We start from the raw sequence: 11,360 nt of genomic DNA, 5'->3' as shown, positions 1-11,360 counted from the left end.
CATAAATCTTTCTTGGGGAATCCAAGAACAGAGACCTCTATCCACACAGCACAGACTCTTCCACCAGTAACAACTTCCTGATAGACTGAATTCAGAAGGGCAATGGCCAGACCTTATACAAAAATAGAACTCTGAACCACAACTTCTCTAGCAACCAGTCCAGGAAACCATGTTTGCTGCGCAGATTAAATGAGAAAATGTAGGCAAAGTCCTTAGCATTAACTTGGTGCATAGTAAATGCATAATACAGGGTTGCTGTTGTTTCTGCAATTATTATTATTAATATATTTATTATTTCCTCACCTCCCCTTCCCCAAGGAAAGGGAGTGACTAGCTCTTTCTCTTCCATCATTAGGAATTTCTTAGTGAAAAAGTTTGAAAACCACTGTACAGGAAATGAATGCACAAGGCAGAGAAGCTTTTTTCAGAGCTGTGTCAAAAGGAAGTTGCTGCTATTGAAGATTAAGAATACAAGCTTTTCTTGGGGCACCTGGCTGGCTCAGTCGGTGGAGCATGCAATTCTTAATCTCAGGGTTGTGAGTTCAAGGTCCACGTTGGGCATGGAGACTACTTAAAAAAAAAAGAATAAAAGGTTTTCTTAAAAATTACAGCAGATTCAGTCACCCCGTAGTCCAGTTATTCTCAAACACCCACATTCTGACTTTATGTTCCTCAGAGGAAGAGAGAGAAGTGAGGTTTGTCACTAGCTGAAAGTAACTGCACATCCCTGGGGGTAGGGCAGGCAACAGAAGCAAAAGCCTGAGGTAAAGGTTTGGCCTGATGCTCTGATTTCCAGAGCTGAAGAAGGCCAGCCCCTGCTCCAGGGTCCCTTTTTTAACCCAGAGCATGCTATAGCCAAGGAATCAGCTACCATTACTTGTGTTTGGCAGAGACTCAATGACAGGAAAGGGTGTGCTCTGACCAGAAGTTATCGGTGCGGGGAAGCTGGGGGCGGGCAGACCAGAAGTGGGCATCCTATGTGATCGGTTAGGGGGACATATTTGGCCTTCTCTGGTTGGTCCTAAGTTGGAAGTGGGGACAACAGTTGGTAAGGTGGCATTTATTGACGGAGTCCTGACCATTTCCATCTCCTTTTTTCCTGGTTACAGACTTTCAATCAATAGCCATAGACATGGACACAAAAACCCAACCTGGTCAATCATGGTATTCCATTTGTTTGGCAACAGTAGTTGGCTCGAAAAGCAACTGTGTGATCCAAGCAGGACCAATTATATAACTTCTCTAGAATTGAAGTTTGGACACAAAAAGAAAGAAGTTTTGTCTACTGCAGTCGCTAATTAGAGAGACTGTTGATTTGGGGCTGTTGGTGGTCATCTTTTCCACCGTGTGGAAAGTCTGTTTACAGAATGAAGCTGTACAACAAAGGATTAACCTTACTGCAAGAAGGATCTGACCTTTGCCCTTGGCTCCTGGGAGATGATCTTTAAACCAGTGGCATATCCTATCTGATAACAGTGTCTTTGTTTACCTGGGGGACTTGGGCCCCAACAGGTGGTCTAACAATGTGATTATAAGAAGGAAATTTGGATGCAGAGAGGGAGAAAACCATGTGGAGGTGGAGGTTGGAGTGATGCATCTACAAGCCAAGAAACTCAAGGATTATAAGCAATATCCAGAAGCTAGGAGGAGGCAAGGAAGGGTCCTCCCCTAGAGTCTTCAGAGAGAGCTTGGCCCTACCAACATCTTGATCTTGGACTTCTAGCCTCCAGAACTGTGAGGGAATACCTTTCTGTTGATCTGAGCTGCCTGGTTTGTGGCACTTGGTCCCAGCAGCCCTAGGACACTAACACAACCACCTATCTCTCACCTGATTCTGCACTCTTGGGATCCAGGTGGGCTCCTTGTCAATACAGAGCTGGGAGATGTTACAGAAGCTTCTCATGCTACCTTTCCAGGGGTCAGCCCCACTGCACTGCTTCACTTCATTTGGAAGCTCATCTCACCCAGCCTGAAGCTTTGAATCCGAAGACAGAATAAGCACCAGGCATTGCACAGAGAGAACCACATTCTTTCCTCAGTGCTGCCTTCTCTTAGAGACTAGACCATGGAGATAGAGCCCAGAAGGTATCAGCAACCAAATTGTCTTATTTAATTTCTGACCACCCTGGCTAACACAGCCCCACATCTGGTGATTGTTATTTATGAAATTTCCCTTAGAAAACCACGGAGGCTTTTTCACTGGACTATTGTACCCAAAAGGCACTCTAGAAACATTTTCCTACCTCTTCTTCATGTAGTCGAATCAGTATGTCATATGTTGTGGCTTATCTGCAACCACTTTGAATCCCAGCCAACATTCCCCTATTACTGGCGTACCTCTTGGGGAGGTTTGATAGCACAAGCCAGGGCATGTAGATAAATTCAGCATCAGCCTGAGGCCACAGAAAGGAAGATAATTGCTTGAGGGACCCTGCTTTTCCCTCCTGGTGCCCTAATTGTCACTGTTACGTTTTCAATTCACCACTAAAGAGTGAACCCAGGAAACCCTAGAAACCCCACCCTCAACTCCAATAAAGGCAGGAACCCCAGGTCAGAACTCAATCTCTCTCTACTAGCTACCTCCAAGTGCGGCCCCCAGCATGCAATATACCCTCCAGGACTTGTGAGTAATGAACCTTGTGTTTTGATGTTCCCTGATGGTTGTTGCTGAGGTGCTTCTTGCAATCATAACAAGAACCGCAGGCCTGGTCTAGCCACAACGTAAGCTCCAGTTAGAATGTGTCTGTGGGGGATCAATACAAGTGGTACAGGCCCAGTGAGTGCCCCAGGCGTTGCTAGCGGATACCATCACTATTGATAGGCTCAGACCAACACAAAGCAGGTGGGTTGGAAAGGACTCACTGAGGGCATAATGTTTTAGCCCAGATCTGAAGGAAGTGAGGGAGAGAGTGTGAGGTGTCTAGGAGGTGAGCATTCCTGGTGGAAGGACTCTCCAGAGTCTGGTCAGACAGTTCTCTGAGTTCTGATATAAACATGTATTGTCCTCAGTTAGTCTAGAGAACACATTCCAGAAAATAGCACATTTAGGTTCTGTTGACCAACATATGAAACAACTATCACAAGACTCTGGAGGGTGACTGACTGTTCACTTTTTAACCTTCCATTTACTCCTCACCCCTATGTAATCTGGCTTCCAGACATGGGATGTTGCAACATTTAAGACTGAAGCAAATATGTAAAACCAGCTCTCTTCTATTGAGACTTGGAAAAATCTAAAAATGCTACTCTTCTCACTGAGAAAGAGACATTTGACTAAAGACCAAAGAGGGGAGAGACACTGAAGAGAGAGGAAAACAGGATTTAAGAATTGCTGCACACAATAGGGCACCTGGGCCCTCAGTCAGCTAAGCCTCCAATTCTTGATTTTGGCTCAGGTCATGATCTGAGAGACTGAGCCCCACACTGGGCTCCACGTTGGGCTCCATGCTGGGTGTGGAGCCTGTTTAGGATTCCCTCTCTCCCTCCCCCTTTGACCCTCCCCCGCCTCTCTCTCTCTCTCAAAAAAAAAAAAAAAAAATTGCTGCACATTGCCTATTCTTATGTGTTAAAAATTAAATTAAAAGTAATTTTTAAAAGCCATTATTCAGTTGTTGGGCTGTGTATTTTTGGAAAATATACTGCTCAGAGATAGGACCAAGTAGCAATCTATTCCATTTAGTTGCAGAAGCCATTTCTGAGTCCCTGATCTTCTTCCTTTACCTCCAAAATACATATATGTCTCTCCATTTTTCTACTTATTTTTTATTATCTCAGCAGATTAAAAAATAATGGCTTATTATTAGAATATCTCAGTGCAGTACACTTGGCCAGGGCAGGGGAGATGCTCCATGACATGCTGGAGGTGGAGGGTGGTGTGGGGGGAGTGTTCCCACAGGGTATGGAGAATGAATGGGTACCTGTTTGTGGAGGATTTAAAAATGACAATGAAAAGTCAACTGCTGAGGAGCAGGATGGCGGAGGAGTAGGAGACCTGGATTTCGTCTGGTCCCAGGAATTCAGCTGGATAGGGATCAAACCATTCTGAACACCTACAAACTCAACAGGAGATCGAAGAAAAGAATATCAGCAATTCTATGGACAGAAAAACGACCACTTTCTGGAAGGTAGGACGTGCAGAGAAGTGAATCTGAGGTGTTTGGGAGGATAGACGGCGGGGGAGGGGGCCTCCGTCGGCCGCTTCTGGCAAGTGATAGAGCCGCGGAGCACAAAATCGGAACTTTTAGAAGTCTGCTCTGCTGAGGGACGTCGCTCCAGTGGCTAAGCGGGGGGTGGAACCCTCGCGGGACAGTGTGGTCTCAGGACCCTCGGGGTCACAGGAAGACCAGGGGTGCCTGAGTACGGCAGAGCTCCCAGGGATCGGAGCAGGGAAGCCGGCTGCAGAGATGGAGCCCAGGCGCGGGCTCTCAGCTCGGGGTTGCCATAAACCGTGATCCGGGGCACAGTCGGGCCACTGCTCCTCCAGCAGGGACCCAACAAGCGGCAGATCCGGGGAGACAACACTTCCTCCCCTGGGAGGAGCGGCGCGGGAGAGCACCACAGGGATCTGCTGGCTTTGGAGACTCCACCCGGGGTCGGGTGCCAGATAGAAAGGCGCGGTCACAGGCCGGGTGAGCACGGAGTGCGGCCGGAGACCGGGGAGATGGGAGTGACTGACTGCTTTTCTCTGGGGGTGCACTGAGGAGCGGGGCCCCGAGTTCTCGGCTCCTCTGGGGCGGAGATTGGGAGGCCGCCATTTTCACTCTCCGCCTCCAAAGCTGTACGGAAAGCTCGCAGGGAACAAAAGCTCCGGAGAGCAAACCCGAGCAGATTACTCAGCCCGGACCGGCAAGGGCGGGGCAATTCCGCCTCCGGCAAAGACATTTGGGAACCACGGCAACAGGCCCCTCCCCCAGAAGATCAGCGAGAACAGCCAGCCAAGACCAAGTTTACCGATCAATGAGAACTGCAAAACTCCAGTGCTAGGGGAATACTGCACATAGAATTCATGGCTTTCCCCCCATGATTCTTTAGTCTTTCAAAGTTTTTCTATTTTTTTTGAAATTTTCTTCTTTCCTTTTTCAACCAACATCAATTCCTTTTTAAAAATCTTTTTAAATTTTCATTTTTACAGTCATATTCTATCTCTTCATTGTATTTAAACTTATTTTTTGTATATATGTAAGTTTTTCTTTCTTTAAAATTTTTGGATAAAGTTTCTTCTAATAGACCAAAATACCCTAAATCTAGCATATGACTTTGTTCTAGTCTCCCACCTGATCACATTCTCTCCCTTTTTAAAAAAAATTGGTTTTCTTTCTTTTTTTCAACCAACTTATCTTATTAATTCCTTTTTTAAAATCATTTTTAAGTTTCATCTTTACAGTCATATTCCATCCCTTCATCGTATTTACCATTATTTTTGTATATATATGTTTTTCTTTCTTTAAAATTTTGGGAGGCAATTTCTTCTAACAGACCAAAATACACCCAAAATCTAGTGTGTGGCTCTGTTCTATTCACCAGCCTGATCATATTCTTTTTCTTTCTGCCCCTTTCTTTTCCCACCAGTTTCAGGTCTCTTCTGATTTGTTTAGTGTATATTTCACTGGGGTTGTTGTTACCCTGTTAGCATTTTGTTCTCTCATTCATCTATTCTTCTCTGGACAAAATGACAAAACGGAAAAACTCACCTCAAAAAAAGAACAAGAGGCAGTACTAACTGCCACAGACCTAATCAATATGGACATCAGTAAGATGTCGGAACTAGAGTTAAGAATGACGACTATAAAGATACTAGCTGGGCTTGAAAAAAGCATAGAAGATACTAGAGAATCCCTTTCTGGAGTAATAAAAGAACTAAAACCTAACATAAGCCAACTGTTAACCAAAATAAAGAGTCATATTGATAACAATACATTAATTGTAGGAGACCTCAATACTCCACTCTCAGCAATAGACAGATCATCTAAGCCAAAAATCAACAAAGAAACAAGAGCTTTGAATGACACAGTGGACCAGATGGACCTCATAGATATGTACAGAACATTCCACCCTGAAACAACAGAATACTCATTCTTCTCGAGCGCTCATGGAACTTTCTCGAAAATAGGCCACATACTGGGTCACAAATCAGCTCTCAACCGATACCAAAAGATTGAGACTATTCCCTGCATATTCTCAGACCATAATGTTTTAAAACTGGAACTCAATCACAAGAAAAAATTTGGCAGAAATTCAAACACTTGGAAGCTAAAGACCACTCTGTTCAGGAATGTTTGGGTCAACCAGGAAATCAAAGAAGAACTTAAACAATTCATGGAAACCAATGAGAACGAAAACACATCGGTCCAAAACCTATTGGATACAGCAAAGGCGGTCCTAAGGGGGAAATACATAGCCATCCAAGCCTCACTCAAAAAAACAGAAAAATCCCGAATTCACCAACTAACTCTACACCTTAAAGAACTAGAGAAAAAGCAACAAACGATGCCTAAGCCATGAATTAGAAGAAAAATAGTTAAAATTAGAGCAGAGATCAATGAATTAGAAACCAGAAATACAGTAGATCAGATCAACGAAACTAGAAGCTGGTTCTTTGAAAGAATTAATAAGATCGATAAACCACTGGCCAGACTTATCCAAAAGAAAACAGAAAGAACCCAAATTAATAAAATTATGAATGAAAGGGGAGAGATCACGACTAACACCAAAGAAATAGAAACAATTATTAGAAATTATTATCAACGGGTCGCCCGGGTGGCCAGGCAGATGGTTAAGCATCTGCCTTCGGCTTGGGTCATGATCCCAGGGTACTGGGATCAAGCCCTGCATCAGGATCTCTGCTCAGTGGGGAGCCTGCTTCTCCCTCTCCCTCTGCTGTTCCCTCTACTTGTGCTCTCTGGCTCTGTCTCTCTACCAAATAAATAAATAAAATCTAAAAAAAAAAAAAAGAAATTATTATCAACAACTATATGTCAGGAAGCTGAGCAACCTGGATGAAATGGATGACTTCCTGGAAACCTATAAATGCCCAAGACTGAAACAGGAAGAAATTGACAACCTGAATAGACCAATAACCAGTAACGAGATTGAAGCAGTGATCCAAACCCTCCCAAAAAACAAGAGTCCAGGGCCTGATGGATTCCCTGGAGACTTCTACCAAACATTCAAAGAAGAAATAATACCTATTCTACTGAAGCTGTTTCAAAAAATGGAAACAGAAGGAAAACTTCCAAACTCATTCTATGAGGCCAGCATTACCTTAATTCCCAAACCAGGCAAAGACCCCATCAAAAAGGAGAATTTCAGACTGATATCCCTAATGAATATGGATTCCAAAATCCTCAACAAAATCCTAGCTAATAGGACCCAACAATACATTAAAAGGATCATCCACCACGACCAAGTGGGATTTATCCCCAGGATGCAAGGGTGGTTCAACATTCACAAATCAATCAATGTGATAGAACACATTAATAAGAGGAGGGAGAAGAACCATATGGTCCTCTCAATTGATGCAGAAAAAGCATTTGACAAAATACAACATCCTTTCCTGATTAAAATTCTTCAGAGTGTAGGGATAGAGGGAACATTCTTGTTAGTGTATAAGAAAGCAACTGATTTCTGTGCATTGATTTTGTATCCTGCCACATTACTGAATTGCTGGATGAGTTCTAGTAATTTGGGGGTGGAGTCTTTTGGGTTTTCCACATAAAGTATCATGTCGTCTCCGAAAAGAGAGAGTTTGACTTCTTCTTTGCCAATTTGAATACCTTTTATTTCTTTTTGTTGTCTGATTGCTGTTCCTAGGACGTCTAGTACTATGTTGAACAACAGTGGTGAGAGTGGGCACCCTTGACGTGTTCCTGATCTTAAGGGAAAGGCTCTCAGCTTTTCCCCATTGAGGATGATATTCGCTGTGGGTTTTTCATAGATGGATTTTATGAGCTTGAGGAATGTTCCCTCTATCCCTATACTCTGGAGAGTTTTAATCAGGAAAGGATGTTGTATTTTGTCAAATGCTTTTTCTGCATCAATTGAGAGGACCATATGGTTCTTCTCCCTCCTCTTATTAATGTGTTCTATCACATTGATTGATTTGCGAATGTTGAACCACCCTTGCATCCCGGGGATAAATCCCACTTGGTCGTGGTGGATGATCCTTTTAATGTACTGTTGGATCCTATTAGCTAGGATTTTGTTGAGGATTTTGGAATCCATATTCATCAGGGATATCGGTCTGAAATTCTCCTTTTTGATGGGGTCTTTGCCTGGTTTGGGGATTAAGGTAATGCTGGCCTCATAGAATGAGTTTGGAAGTTTTCCTTCTGTTTCTATTTTTTGAAACAGCTTCAGTAGAATAGGTATTATTTCTTTTTTGAATGTGTGGTAGAATTCCCCAGGGAATCCATCAGGCCCTGGACTCTTGTTTTTTGGGAGGTTTTTGATCACTGCTTCAATCTCGTTACTGGTTATTGGCCTATTCAGGTTGTCAATTTCTTCCTGTTTCAGTCTTGGCAGCTTATAGGTTTCCAGGAAGGCCTCCATTTCATCCAGATTGCTCAGTTTATTGGCATATAGTTGTTGATAATAATTTCTAATAATTGTTTCTATTTCCTTGGTTTTAGTCATGATCTCTCCCCTTTCATTCATAATTTTATTAATTTGGGTCCTTTCTCTCTTCTTTTGGATAAGTCTGGCCAGTGGCTTATCAATCTTATTAATTCTTTCAAAGAACAAACTTCTAGTTTCATTGATCTGATCTACTGTGTTTCTGGTTTCTAACTCATTGATTTCTGCTCTAATTTTAATTATTTCTCTTCTAATGCGTGGCTTAGGTGTCGTTTGTTGTTTTTCTCTAGTTCTTTAAGGTGTAGAGTTAGTTGGTGAATTCGGGATTTTTCTGTTTTTTTGAGTGAGGCTTGGATGGCTATGTATTTCCCCCTTAGGACCGCCTTTGCAGTATCCCATAGGTTTTGGACCGATGTGTTTCCGTTCTCATTGATTTCCATGAATTGTTTAAGTTCTTTGATTTCTTGGTTGACCCAAACATTCTTGAGCAGAGTGGTCTTTAGCTTCCAAGTGTTTGAATTTCTGCCAAATTTTTTCTTGTGATTGAGTTCCAGTTTTAGAGCATTGTGGTCTGAGAATATGCAGGGAATAATCTCAATCTTTTGGTATCAGTTGAGACCTGATTTGTGACCCAGTATATGGTCTATTCTGGAGAAAGTTCCATGTGCGCTCGAGAAGAATGAGTATTCTGTTGTTTTAGGGTGGAATGTTCTGTACATATCTATGAGGTCCATCTGGTCCAATGTATCATTCAAAGCTCTTGTTTCCTTGTTGATTTTCTGCTTCGATGATCTGTCCATTGCTGAGAGTGGAGTATTGAGGTCTCCTACAATTAACATATTGTTATCAATATGACTCTTTATTTTGGTTAACAGTTGGCTTATGTAGATGGCTGCTCCCATGTTTGGGGCATAGATATTTACAATTGTTAGATCTTCTTGTTGGATAGACCCTTTAAGAATGATATAGTGTCCTTCTGTGTCTCTAACTACAGTCTTTAGTTTAAAATCTAATTTGTCTGATATAAGAATTGCTACCCCAGCTTTCTTTTGAGGTCCGCTGGCATGGAAGATGGATCTCCATCCCTTCACTTTCAGTCTGGATGTCTCTTTAGGTTCAAAATGAGTCTCTTGTAGACAGCATATGGATGGGTCCTGTCTTTTTATCCAATCTGCAACCCTGTGCTGTTTTATGGGAGCGTTTAGGCCATTCACGTTGAGAGTGATTATTGAAAGATATGAATTAATTGTCATCATGTTGCCTGTGAAGACGTTGTTTTTATAGATTGTCCCTGTAAATTTCTGTTGTAGATCACTCTTGGGGTCTTTCTCCTTTTATAGAACCCCCCTTAATATTTCTTGCAGGGCCGGCTTAGTTGTCACATATTCTTTCAACTTCTGCCGGTCGTGGAAGCTCTGCATCTCTCCATCCATTCTAAATGAAAGCCTTGCCAGATAAAGTATTCTTGGCTGCATGTTCTTCTCATTTAGTACCCTGAATATGTCTTGCCAGGCCTTTCTGGCTTGCCAGGTCTCTGTGGATAGGTCTGACATTATTCTGATGTTCCTCCCTCTGTACGTAAGGAATCTCTTCCCCCAACTGCCCTTAAGATGGTTTCCTTGGTTCTAAGATTTGCAAGTTTTACTATTACATGCCGGGGTGTTGGCCTGTTTTCCTTGATCTTAGGAGGGGTCCTCTCTGCCTCTAGGACTCGAATGTTTGTTTCATTCCCCAGATTAGGGCAGTTCTCAGCTATGATTTGCTCAAATACATCTTCTAGCCCTCTCTCTCTCTCTCCACTCCCTCCGGGATTCCAATGATTCTGACATTGGAACGCCTCATGGTGTCACTTATTTCTCTGATTCTATTTTCATGGATTCTGAGTTGTTTTTCCCTGGCCTCCTCTTTTCCCTTTTTATCTATTATACTGTCTTCCAGATCGCTTATTCTCTCTTCTGTCTCAGTTACCCTAGCTGTTAGATTATCTAGATTGGATTGGATCTCATTGATAGCATTTTTAAGTTCTGCCAATTCACCTTTTATTTCTGCCCTTAGAGACTCTATGTTGCCATTAATTGATTTCTCCATTCTAGCCATTGTCTTCACAATTGCTAGCCTGAATTCCATCTCCAACATCTTGGTTATATCTGCATCCATTTGTAAATCTGCAGCATAAGTCATAATCTCTGAGTCTTTTCTGTTTTGGGGGCTCCTCCTCCTAGTCATTCTGTTGATGGGTGTTTGAGGGAATGTATAGAGTCCAAATTACTGACCAGAACCCAAGCAAGATGCACCTGTTTTCTTGGGACCTTAGGGTTGCTGGCCTCTTGTTTTCCCAGCCTGTCTTCTGGGGGAGGGGCCTGCCGCGCTGTTACTCAGGCAACCCTGTTTGGGCGGAGTTGCCCTGCGCCCCTGTGGTGGGGGATGGGCTCAGTGGGAATCAGTCTTTGGGGCTTTTGTTCTCTGGCGCCTTTCCCTGGTGGCTTTCCGCGTCCCTTCCGCGAGTCAGAGCAGAAGAGACCGTTTCCAACCCTCTGCCTCAGAGCAGAGAGACCGCAGTCTGTCCTTCAGTGAGCTCTCCAGGCCACACCGTCTCCGTTTCTGTCCGTGCTGCTATAAACTGCAGCGGCCTGGGTTGTGCGCCCCTCCGCAGCGCTCCCAGTCCTGCCTCCAGGTCGGGGCACGTCTCTGCCCTTTGTGCTTCTAAAACCACCAGCTGCCCCCAGTTCCCGTGCGCGACTCCACCGCTAGGGGTTCCCACCCCCGGGGGTTGCAGTTCACCGGCGGGA

Source organism: Phoca vitulina, unplaced genomic scaffold (assembly GCF_004348235.1).
Source record: "Phoca vitulina isolate PV1807 unplaced genomic scaffold, GSC_HSeal_1.0 scaffold16, whole genome shotgun sequence".
Classification (NCBI taxonomy): domain Eukaryota; kingdom Metazoa; phylum Chordata; class Mammalia; order Carnivora; family Phocidae; genus Phoca; species Phoca vitulina.
The sequence above is the reverse complement of the archived record's forward strand: the minus strand, read 5'-3'. Positions refer to the sequence as shown.